The sequence below is a fragment of the Alligator mississippiensis genome, chromosome 14 (assembly GCF_030867095.1).
Source record: "Alligator mississippiensis isolate rAllMis1 chromosome 14, rAllMis1, whole genome shotgun sequence".
NCBI lineage: Eukaryota > Metazoa > Chordata > Crocodylia > Alligatoridae > Alligator > Alligator mississippiensis.
The window spans coordinates 17815708-17827645 of record NC_081837.1 but is presented as its reverse complement, the minus strand read 5'-3'; the positions used below and the strand labels follow the sequence as shown (position 1 = coordinate 17827645).

The 11938-nt window shown below is 53.2% G+C and overlaps 1 long non-coding RNA gene and 1 other non-coding gene across 3 annotated transcripts; both read left to right on the top strand.

Moving 5' to 3' along the window:
• Nucleotides 1–4569: 4569 nt before the first annotated feature.
• On the top strand, nucleotides 4570–4643 carry TRNAT-AGU (transfer RNA threonine (anticodon AGU)). The gene has a single exon. It is a non-coding gene; the product is annotated as a tRNA-Thr (tRNA).
• A 3728-nt stretch (nucleotides 4644–8371) lies between these two features.
• On the top strand, nucleotides 8372–10299 carry LOC132244786 (uncharacterized). Of its 2 annotated transcripts, none has more exons than XR_009456551.1 (3): nucleotides 8372–9744; nucleotides 9827–9916; nucleotides 10239–10299. It is a non-coding gene; the product is annotated as an uncharacterized LOC132244786 (long non-coding RNA). The 2 variants fall into 2 exon arrangements; XR_009456550.1 differs by having other exon boundaries at nucleotides 9827–10067.
• The last annotated feature ends 1639 nt before the right edge of the window (nucleotides 10300–11938 follow it).

The following is an 11938-nucleotide window of genomic DNA, read 5'->3' as shown; positions in this document are numbered from 1 at the left end:
TTTTTTCCTGTGCTTTAAATCTGAAAGTCTATCATTTTTTCAATAGATCTCACCTAGAAAATGTATGCTGGAAACAAATATGTATGAAATAAAAGATATTATATAAAAAAGATGCATTCCTTAGAGGTCCCAATCCCACCCCTCTCCTCTTCCCACCCTACTTCCAATATGCTATATAACATTATCTGTATTCATAGCAAAAACATTGAAAATGTCTTCGTTCACTCGTGTAGCTTTGAATCTATTATACAGAAAATGCAGAATGATTTATGTAGCCAGGTTTTCCAACTTGTAATGTTTTAAAATCTCCTCTGCATCTTACTAAGACAGGACACTTCACTGATGCAGAAAACTTACTGAAATTGTTTTTGTGGAAGTTTCCTCATCTCTTGTGTCCCATTCAGGCTTCCCCTGCCAAGATCCTTTGCTCTTGTCCAGTTGATGTCTCAGCTCTCCTCTGCACCAACCACTAGTCTAGGTCCCCAGAAGCACAGCTAACTCGGAGGTCTTTCTCTGTTCCCTCTGTCACTGAACGACTGGAGTGAATCCAACCAGGTTTCTGAGTGTGCAGCTGACCTCAACTCTGCCTTGTAGAAAAGGAGTGAAGCAAGACGGCAATTTTGCAGTAGTTTTCTTCCAAAGGCTCCTGGGACTCGTTCCCTGGGGTCCTGCACAGCTCAGAAGGAAAAGCCCAGATGTAAACAGTCTGAGCTGTACAGATGTTAGCAGAACAGCAGAGCTGTGCTCTGCTTTAATCTCCCTCACAACACAAGTCATGGGATCTCCGAGAAGGCCCTGAGCTTCTCTGTCTTGCTCAGTTGTCCCTGTTAGCCAGACTGGGCACCTTAGGATGCAGGGAGGCACCAGATTGCAATTGGGATAGTTCCTATGCAGTTTTGCATGAGAACATAACCTCAGGTTGTAAGGTGCAAAAAACAAATAATTCCCCATTGCAATGCCCCATTGCAAAGCATCATGTTGACAAAATATTAGCTCAGTAATCATTAATAGGGTCCTGGTTCTGAATCTACTGTCATGAGAGCCGGGAGAAGAGCCACGCGCATGATCGGAGGGCAGAAAAACAGACCTTACGACGACAGCCTGAGAGCCATGGGGCTCTTTAGCCTGGAAAAGTGCAGGCTCAGGGGTGATCTGATGGCAATCTATATGTTTATCAGGAGTGACCACCAGTATCTTGGGGAACGATTGTTCACCAGAGCACCCCTAGGGATGACAAGGGCAACCGCTTATAAACTACTGCAAGACCATTTCAGGCTGGACATAAGGAAGAATTTTTTTACTGTCCGAGCCCCCAAGGTCTGGAATAGCCTGCCACCGGAGGTGGTTCAAGCACCTACATTTCATAGATTTCATAGACATTAGGGCTGGAAGGGACTTGGAAGATCATCGAGTCCAGCCCCCTGCCCAAAGGGCAGGAAGTCAGCAGGGGTCATAGGATCCCAGCAAGATAAGCATCCAGTTTGCTCTTGAAGGTGTTCAATGTATGCGCTTGAAACACCTCCGGTGGCAGGCTGTTCCAGACCTTGGGGGCTCGAACACTAAAGAAATTCTTCCTTATATCCAGCCTGAAATGGTCTTGTAGTAGTTTGTGACCTTTCGACCTCGTCATCCCTTGGGGCGCTCTGGTGAACAAACATTCCCCCAGATACTGGTGGTCACCCCTGATAAACTTGTAGGTGGCCATCAGATCACCCCTGAGCCTGCGCTTTTCCAGGCTAAAGAGCCCCAGGGCTCTCAGCCTGTCATCGTAGGGTCTGCTTCCCTGACCTCTGATCATGCGCGTGGCTCTTCTCTGGACTCTCTCAAGCTTCTCCACATCCTTTTTGAATTGTGGAGCCCAAAACTGGACGCAGTACCCCAGCTGCGGCCTCACCAAGGCCGAGTACAAGGGGAGAATGACGTCCCGGGATTTGCCTGAGAAGCATCTATGGATGCAAGCCAGTGTTTTGCTCGCTTTACTAGCTGCAGCATCGCATTGCAGGCTCATGTTCATCTTGTGGTCCATGATGACCCCCAAGTCTCTTTCTTCCATAGTGCTAGCCAGCGTAGCACTGCCGGGCCTATAAGGATGCTGCAGGTTTTTCTTCCCAAGGTAGAGAACCTTGCATTTATCGGCATTGAACACCATCAGATTCTTGTCCACCCGCTTGCTGAGCCTGTCCAGGTCAGCCTGGATCACCCGCCTGTCTTCTGGTGTGGGTGCTTTGCCCCAAAGTTTGGTGTCATCGGCGAACTTGGCCAGTCCGCTTCTGACTCCAGTGTCCACATCATTAATGAAGATGTTGAACAGTACTGGTCCAAGGACAGAGCCCTGGGGGACTCCACTGGTCACAGGACACCACGATGAGTGACTTCCATCAATTACTACCCTCTGGGTCCGACCCCGGAGCCAATTTTGCAGCCAGTGGATCGTGGAGGACCCAAGGCGACAATTGGCCAGTTTCTCCAAGAGGCGATCATGGGAAACCAGATCGAAGGCTTTTTTGAAGTCAAGATATATGACATCAATCTCTTCTCCCTTGTCCAGGTGATAGGTCACCTGGTCGTAGAAGGAAATGAGATTGGTCAAGCAAGACCTACCCGCAACAAACCCGTGCTGGCTATCCCTTAAGATGTTGACGTCGGCCAGTCCATTAAGCATGGCCTCTTTAATAAACTTTTCTAAGATCTTCCCGGGCATAGAAGTCAGGCTGATGGGCCTATAGTTAGCCGGATCCACTTTCCTCCCTTTCTTGAAGAGAGGCACCACATTGGCCTTCTTCCAGTCTTCGGGCACTACACCAGAGCGCCAAGAGTTTTCAAAGATCCGTGCTAGAGGCTGGGCTATGATGCTCGCCAGCTCCTTGAGTACGCTGGGGTGAAGATTGTCAGGGCCGGCTGACTTGAAGGCATCCAGCTTCTCAAGATGTTCCTTCACGAAATCACCATTAATGGTACCTGGCTTGTTGGTCTAGGGGCATGAGTCCCACTTAGGGTGTGGGAGGTCCTGGGTTCAACTCCCAGATGAGCCCTGTTTAGCACTGTGCCTGCACCACGTGTCCTTGGAGCTTGGTGTGCTGAGCAGCCCCTTTTATCTAGCTCCAGAGGCAGGTGAGGCCATTTCCCTGGTGCAGCTGGTGCATGGCCCAGAGCAGGGAGATTTAGACACCTCCTTGCTCCCCCCAAACCCATAGTGTTGGATGACGGTGGCCATCGAGGCATCAAGTTGAGCTGTGGGGGTTTTCAAAAGGCAGTGCCTGGCACCGGGACAGGTGAGTACTTTTGTGTGGGTGAGGGAGCTGTCGTTAGGGAAGAATGTCCTTGAGCAAGGCGTCTTCAGGGCACAGTTCGGTTGGTGCAGAACCTGTGGTGTGGAGATGTGGAAGGTGGTACCTGTGCCAGGGGCTGGAGCTCAGTTGGAGGGGCCATGTGCAAGCTCCACCACGTGGTGAAGCCGATAGAAATGCTTGGCTGCTACCATTTTCACTTGCTCGCTGGCCTGCTTGACGGTCTTGAGCCGAGAGGGATGCTCTTTCTTTCCTAGAAGCTGTGTCACTGAGCTGGTAGAGCATTGGCTGCCCAGTTTGAAGTTCCCTGATTGAAGTCCTTCCTCTGGCAAGGTGTGTGGCCTTGTTACCTGGTGTGGTGTGTGAAGAGGAGAAGAGGGAAGGAGAAGAGGAGAAGCTTGTGAGTTGGGCAAGGAGGCAGGAGGTCACAGCTTCTGCAGCCCGGCTCCCCGCTGCTGCCTGCCTGCTGTGGACTTGGGCATGGGAGGCTGGTTCTCCGTTGCTGCATGCACGCCCAGGGGGCAGGGGGAACCCGTGCCCGCCAGATCTGAGCGCAGGGCAGGTTGTGTCCTTGGGCGGAGGGGGTGGCAGCTCTCTGGCTCTGCACGCATTCCCTGGAGGCAGGGGGGACCTGCACCCCCCAGATCTATCCACATTGTGGGCACAGCCTGCGGGCTCAGGCTCTCACCCTGCTCCCCTACTCTGGGACCGCCGCAGCCCAGTGGGCACGACCCAGCATGGCAGGGAACAGTGGGGCAGCCCCAGCCCCCTTCTTCTCCAACTACCCCTATCTCCCCTTCCCTCCCTATGGGGGCTCAATACCGCCCCTTCCTACACCCCCCATCAGGACCTGCTTTCTGGGCTGCCTGGGGCCATGTGCGTGTACCGCCCTCCTCCAGCTCCCTGCCAGCTCCTGGCAAACATGAACTGTGCCAGTCTGCAGGGAGCTCATGGCAAAACTGCAAAATTTACGGGCTTCCCTGGTAAAATGAGAAATCCACATTTGCCTCCGGTAAAAGGTAAAATCCACGGTTTACTCCATTCAGGTTGGTCTAATAAAAGATATCAAATTCACCCAAGGAACCTTGTCTGCCTATATCCTTAGACCAACACAGCTACAACCTAAACCCCTGCAACACGGTTTACTCCATGTTTTTCCGAGGGAAATGGAAAACCCTGATCATCAGGCTCCTGTAGGGACACAAATAAACTAAGCTGATGTCCTGACATAAATCCTGAATGATACTGCTGAAATTCCCATGATTTTGACCCAGAGACAGGAGGCCCTGTGGCTTAGTTGGCTAAAGCACCTGTCTAGTAAACAGGAGATCCTGGGTTCAAATCCCAGCAGGGCCTATGTCTTGCACTTGGTGTGGCTCTGTAGCTCAGGGTGTAGAGGCCTGGGCTTGGGAGTTCAACTCTCACTATTTCCTTGCTTTAACACAGTTCGTGGGATACATTTTGGAACTCTGGACTCTAAAACCAATCATTATTCAAACCTCGTCAGATCATTGTACTCAGTCACAAGTCGTCCCTCATAAGTCACAGGGTCTGCCTACACATGCAATTAATGCTATTTGGGTTTACTGCTCAGTAATGTCCTGTGCAATGAGCCAGCCCTGGGATGTTGTCTACACATGCATCCATTTGGAAGAGATTTCCTCCTTATGGGATTAGCCTGGTCCACGCCTCCTCTGGCCCTGCTCTGCCTCCCTGCCATAGCTAGCAGGAGGTGGAGGCTCCAGCCACAGCTGCGTGCGTGCTAGGATTACTCTTTAAAAGGTAGTCCCACATGATGCTCCCTGGCCACCTGCTTTCTTGTCCCACAGCAGTCTGCAGCATGCTGGTGCAGCCCTCTATGACTCTGTCTGCAGATCCTGTGCCCACCATGGGAGGGCTGCTGCACCCCCAGACCCCAGCAGTGAGGGTGGCTGCTGCTCCACCTGCACTGTCTTCTCCCCCTTCTGCAGCATGAGGCCAAGGCCAGCAGGGCCTGCCTGTGGTGCAGCTGCTGCTCAGGTGCTCAGGGGTCACATGGACTCTTGCAGGGTAAAGGTGAGCAATGATAGGCACGTGACTTGTTGGTCTAGGGGCATGATTCCTACTTAGGATGTGAGAGATCCTGGGTTTAACTCCCAGATGAGCCCTGGTTGGTGTTGTGCCTGGGCAGCCTGGCCTTGGAGCTTGGTGTGCTGAGCATCCCCCTTTATCCAGCTCCAGAGGCAGGTGCCCCATTTCCCTGGTGCAGCTGGTGCATGTCCCAGAGCAGGGAGGTTTAGGCACCTCTTTGCCCCTGTCTCCTTGGTCCCCCAAGCCAAGGGTCCTTTTCACCCTTGCTCTGTTCTCTTCTAACCGTGGCCTGCCACGGCTATCGCCTTGTCTCCCCTGCCTTTTCTCCTGATCTCTGCCACCGCTATCGCCTGATTGCCACTGCCTTTTCTCCTGACCTCTGCCACAGCTAAAGCCTGATCTCCATTGCCTTTTCCCATGACCTCTGCTACTGCTATCACCTTGTCTCCACTGCCTTTTCTCCTGATCTCTGCCACTGCTATCGCCTGATCTCCATTGCCTTTTCTCCTGACCTCTGCTACCGCTATTGCCTTGTGTCTACTGCCTTTTCCCCTGACCTCTGCCACTGTTATCGCCTTGTCTCCACTGCCTTTTCCCCTGATCTCTGCCACTGTTATTGCCTTGTTTCCACTGCCTTTTCCCATGACCTCTGCTACCGCTATTGCCTTGTGTCTACTGCCTTTTCCCCTGATCTCTGCCACTGTTATCGCCTTGTCTCCACTGCCTTTTCTCCTGATCTCTGCCACCGCTATCACCTTGTCTCCACTGTCTTTTCCCCTGATCTCTGCCACAGCTATCACCTTGTCTCCCCTGCCTTTTCTCCTGATCTCTGCCACTGCTATCACCTGATTGCCACTGCCTTGTCTCCTGACCTGTGCTACTGCTATCGCCTTGTGTCTACTGCCCTTTCCCCTGACCTCTGCCACTGCTATCACCTTGTCTCCACTGCCTTTTCTCCTGATAAGGTGATAGCGGTGGCAGAGATCAGGAGAAAAGGCAGTGGAGACAAGGCGATAGCAGTGTCAGAGGTCTGGGGAAAGGCAGGGGGAACAAGGCAATAACAGTGCTTGCGGTCACCGTTCATGGTGCCGCCTGAGCAGTTCTGTCCAGAGTCCTGGGCCATCGTGCTCTGCTGCTGGCTGCCCCGGATGTCAGTGCCAAGCCAGCACGTGTGCCCTCTCCCTCTCCCTTTTCCATAGACAGAGGACGGACTGGCAGCAGATTCGGGTATGGGTGAAAGACAGGGAGAAGTTGCGGCCCACAAACTTGTCTTCCCATCTGGTGAGTGAGTGCAGGGCCTGTCTGCGCTGGGAGGAGAAGCAGGATCATGACACACAAGCAGGAGTCGGCTGAGGAGGCCAGAAAACCGTGCCAGCCCAGAAAGGTAACGGAGTTTTGCCAGGGTGACATTTGGGGTGGTGCGGTTCCATTGTCAAACTAGATCTTGGGATCAGTTGTCAAGCTGTAGACCCCAGAAGGCTGGACTGTTGCTTATAAGGAGGTGCCAAGTTCATGCCTTAGCGCCTGATGTTGTCGTGCATGGGTCAGGTTTAGGTGGAGTCCTGAGGGTCCTGCAAGCCAGAGGGATGTCCTGTCCCCCTTCTTCTTACAAGGCAGCGAGCTCTTTAGGGCAGCGGGCATTGTGAGCCTCCTGTCGCTTGGGGAAGAGCCTGGCTCCCCCACTCGCTGCTGTTATCCGGGGTTTCATTACATGCCCCACTTGAAGGACCAAGCAAAGGTTGAAAACACCCGCACTCGAGAGTTTTGAGTTCCTTGCCAGGAAAGTGGTAGTTTCTGCCTGTTGTCCTCCAGGTGTGGGGCGGCTTGCTTTCTTGAACCGCGCCACCTGAGCAACCCTTGTGAGGCTGGCTTTCTGCCACGGAAGCCGGTGCTTGGGAGGGGCACCATCCTGTCGGTAGGATCCCAGGTGCCATCTATTGTGCCATGGTACAAGTTGGGCCTGTAGGCTTGTGGCCCATGGCTTGCCATGTCCAACTGCCCCAGTCCTGGGAAGCTGAACAAGGAGAGGGCATGCTCGCCCCTCTGCTGAACAGAAGACTGGTCCTTCCCTGTAAGCCCTGGTGATCTAACAGAGCGTTAGAAATTTCTGTCTCGGTCCCTGGCTCCATGCCTCACACCCAGACTGTCTCTCTGTATTTTTCCAGGGGTGGGTTGTTATTTCTCTTCTTTTTCCTTCTTGCAGCTGCCAGAAGGACATGCGGCTGGCAAACCACGAGAGGCCAAAAGCCAGCAAAGCAGGATGCAAAGGAAAGGGACTCTGGACGGAACGGCCTCCCTGCCTTTAGGTCTCCATCATGTATTGGCCAAATTTTGGGCGCGTGAGCTTTTGGGCAAACTCCTTATAACCTGGAAATGTGTCTCTGCCCTCGATGGTGTTGCACTTGTGCAGCAGTCAGGTGGCAGGTGGGCAGCCCTGTAAGCAAGGCGTGTGTCGCCGCCACCTCGTTCGTAAAGCTGTGGATCTGGTTGGTGGTCTTGTGCAGCGCAGCGCAGCCGCCCTGTAGTCGGGGTCCAGGCCAGCTGCTAGACGTGGCTGCCAACGGCGCAGGCTCCCGTAAGCAGGGTGCGTGGTGCCTGCTATCACAGGAGAAGGACAGGGGGTTTGGACGTGCGTAGCGCTGGACGTCCCGTAACTGGGAGGCCAGGTCCGCTGCCATAGCCAGCCAGTCGGAGAGGTGCCCCTGTAAGCAGGGTGGACGTAGCCTCCTTGCGCTGGCGTGAGCGAGCCAGAGCAGTCTGCAGCACAGTGCCGCAGGGCAGCCTTGCAGACAGGAGCCGAGTCTCGTGGGGTGATGGCAAACTCCTTAGACCCCAGAGCTGGACGACCCTCCTGTGGCTGGGTTGAAGCTAGTGGCCTCCTCTCCGATCCCTGTGTCCAGGCACCGGTCCTCCTTCCTGCATCTATGCCTGGCACTCCACATCCGGATGGCTGGGCCACCCTGTAATGAGGGTGCGAGTCCCACGCCCCTGGTGGAGGGCTGGGGTCTGCAGAGCTGTGGACCACCCTGTAAGCAGGGTCCAGGTCTCACTGTGCCTCTGGGGACAGCTCTGTCCTTTGCCTGGCTATCAGCTCTCCCTGTAAGCAGGGCTGTGGGCCTTTCCCTTTTGCCCCTTGTGGGCAGTGTGACTAGTCAGGCAGGCCGGGCCCTGTAAGGCGGGTGCCGGTCTCAGCCTTCTTGCCCCCTGGGAGCGGAGGAGGATTTTCCCGTGGAAGGCTGGAGGTGAAGCGGTTTGCGGCATGGAGCTCCTTTCCAGCCTGGGAACAGTCTTTTTACCCGTGTGAGAGTGTGGATGACGAGAGAGAGGAGTGCCTGGGAACAAAAGCATTTATTTTCTTTATGTTCTTAAAATCGCTGCAGCGTACTTTGTTTTCTTCCCAGTGCTGGAAAAGGGGTGAGATGCGTCCTCGTTGCCTTCTCCTCCCACCTCTTCCCCTAGGGGGTTAAGCACTGCTATTAATTCTTGTGCCTTCTGGCCTGGGGGTGCATTAGGCCACCCCTAATCACTTTGGAAAAAAGACCTCAGTGTATCTCAGGGTAGGGGCCCCCTTTTGTTGGGTGACTAGCATGTTCTTGTGGTCACTCAGTAGCTCGCATGAAGGGTTACTGCCGTCATTTTTGAGAGCAGGCTATGTATTCCATCCCCAAGTCCTTGGCGAGACGAGCGCCCTGGCACTTGGCCGGCTGTTTTTCGGCACCCCCACGCCCGGCCTGCAGCCTGTAAGCAGGGTGCAGGTCCCTTTGATTCTCTACTTCTCGTTCCACTTGGAGAGGCCAGCCAGAGACGATACCCACGGATTGCAGGGAAAGTTGCAGGCTTCTGGAAGATACTGAGTGTGTTGGGACCCCAAGGCTTCCTGACCTTCCTGTAACTTGGGTCCAGGTCTCTGCTCCTCTGCTCTGCTGCTCCTGGCGCTATTGAGACGGCCTCCCGCGGCACCCTGTAAGCAGGGCTGCGCCCCCACCCCTTCTGGCCGTGGGGGGAAGAGACATTGTTTAGACCTTTGGCCTCCGTTGGTTCTGTGATGGGAGCCTGAAGTTGTGGCCCTCTTGTGCTCTGGACACACGGGGCAGCTTTGACCCCTGATCGAGACCTCCCGATGCAGCTGTCAGCTGGCATTCGGGGCTTTGCAGGTTGTCTCCGGGCTTCATACCCCAGCAGCCAGCTGTGTGCAGGGAGCACCGCCCTGTAAGCAGGGTTGCCGGTGCTTGCGGTCACCGTTCATGGTGCCGCCCGAGCAGTTCTGTCCGGAGTTCTGGCCCATCGCACTCTGCTCCTGGCTGGATGTCAGAGGCCGAACCTGCAGACGTCTGCTCTTCCCACTTTGCACGGACTGACGATGGAGTGGCAGCAGGTCCATTCACAGGTAAGAGGAGAAGAGAAGTTGGGGCCTGCAGTCTCGTCCTCTGACGTGCTGACTTAAATCCAGTGCCTGTCTGTTTTCTAAGGCTCCAGAAGGAGAAGCAGGGAAATGGCAGACGAGCAGGAGTTAGCCACCAAGGAGGGAAGAGACCCACGTCAGCCCACCCGGAGGGAAGGTAAAGGAGTTTGAACACAGTGTCTGTCCTCTCTGCAAGTTGCATCCCCAAGTTGCCGACCTTGTGATGAACATGTCGTGGAAGGTTTGGAGCAGTGGGACCCCCTTATACACAGGATTCGTGCCTTAGGTCCTCCTGTTGTCATACACGGGTGAGTGCTAGCGGGGTACTCATTTAGGAAACCAGACATATGTCACCCCCCCCTTGTTTTGAAAGGACACCAAGTTTGAGTAGGCGGTGTGAGCTACGTTATTTTATATGCTATGGGGGGTGTGCAACTCATTGCCAGTCAGCTTGACTTCTGTCTTGTGTACTATTGCAGGTCCCTGAAGGGCAGCTGGACAAGAGCGAACGGAAGCAGGAAAAGAAGCTGGGGAACAAATAGCGTGGGTTGGGGTGGGCGGGAGGGGAATTGTTAATGCATGCTTAGACGAGTCCTGATGGAGACGGTGTGCATCTCTCCACTTTCAAACACCCATTAGGAGCAAGCAGCCCCACGCTTCAAGTTGCACCGTGCATTTGGTCTTGGGTTGGCCCCAATTGTGCGTGACGAGGTTGAGGCATTGTGCCGGTTGTGCGTACTGATATGCGGCAGTCGAGGGTTTTGCGGGTTGTTTGGCTTTGCTAGTTAAGCGGTTGGTCCAAATAGATGCGACTGAAGGCAGCGTGTAGGTTTTTCTTGTTGAGCGGTTCTCGGTGGTAGCGTAGAAACGCAGGTTTGTGCTCGGTTCTGTTCGTGGCTTGGCTGTAGCTGCTTCGGCTGGAGGTTGCGGGGCCAATTTGAGGCTGTTTGTGGTGCAGTTTGTTTGCGTCTGGAAGTGAAGGCTCCATGGGTGTTTGAAAGTGTTAATCTCCAACTCCAATTGGGACGAAGATCTTGTCCCGTGTCCAAACGATCGTAAAGTTAATTGACGTCATTGTCTAACCGGTAGGAACAAGTGGGCTTAAGATGTACACAGTCGAACACTCAACGGTATAAAAAACTTTTTACCTTGTGGCTGGTGCTTGTCTACATTGAGAAGATTCAGCCATTATCCTTCCTACTGAGGCTGGCTGAAGGAATAAACTTTTTCATTCTATCTACTGATCCAGTCCGTGGTCTTACTTGTTTAATGCAAATGTTTCCTGTTGTGATTTACAAGTGGTAAAAGACTGTAACAGATGGTTCCTAGTCATCAGTTCACAATTGCTAATGCACTGTAGGAAATCAGTCCTGATTCTGTGAGGAACTGAAAATAAGGTACAGTGAAGTAGTGATGCTTTGGTACGATCTGTGGAAGTTCAGCCGATCCTCGTCTAAAAAGAGAAACTGGTCCCAGTAAAAGTAAAATACTTAGGACTAACTTCCCAGCTTCTTGGTGTGGTTTAGTTCCAGCGTTTCAGACCGTAGTCTCTGAATGGCTCTGGTACGAGTCTTGCTACTTCTACTAGCACGGTGGGTGCTCTTTCTGTACCAGGCTGGGTCACGGCAGGGGGAAGATGTACTTGTCCCCTTGCGAGAAGGAGAATGCCTGTGTCGATCCCCAGTCGCCTCCAGGTTTTCGCGAGTCCCTGAAGTCCAACTGTGGTTTCCGCCCCTCCCCATGCCTGTTCAATGTAATGTCCACGGGCTTTCAGCCATGTCTCCCGATTTTCATCCCTGAGGGGCTACTGAGTTGGGAGAGAGCCAGACACATTTTCTCACTGCCATTATATTTTTAAAATATATAATTTTTAAATTTATTTTGAATTTATTTTCAGCCATATTACTTATTTTAATTATTGGGGAAATGGTGAGTCAGTGACGGTCAGCACGTTTCCCAGCACATTTGGCTGGAGGGAGGGAATGAATATTTTCGAACCGTGGAAACAAAAATGCATTTGACCAAGTGGAGGCTTCTGATTGACATAGGATACAAAGCTACTCTTGCTTTTGGCTGATCCACATCAAAAAACAAAAAATGTACCGAAGGAAGAACCCCTGCTCAGTGCTGCCAGCTCCACCTGGCAGCCCGCAAGGGAAAGCCAACCCTGCTCGGGGTA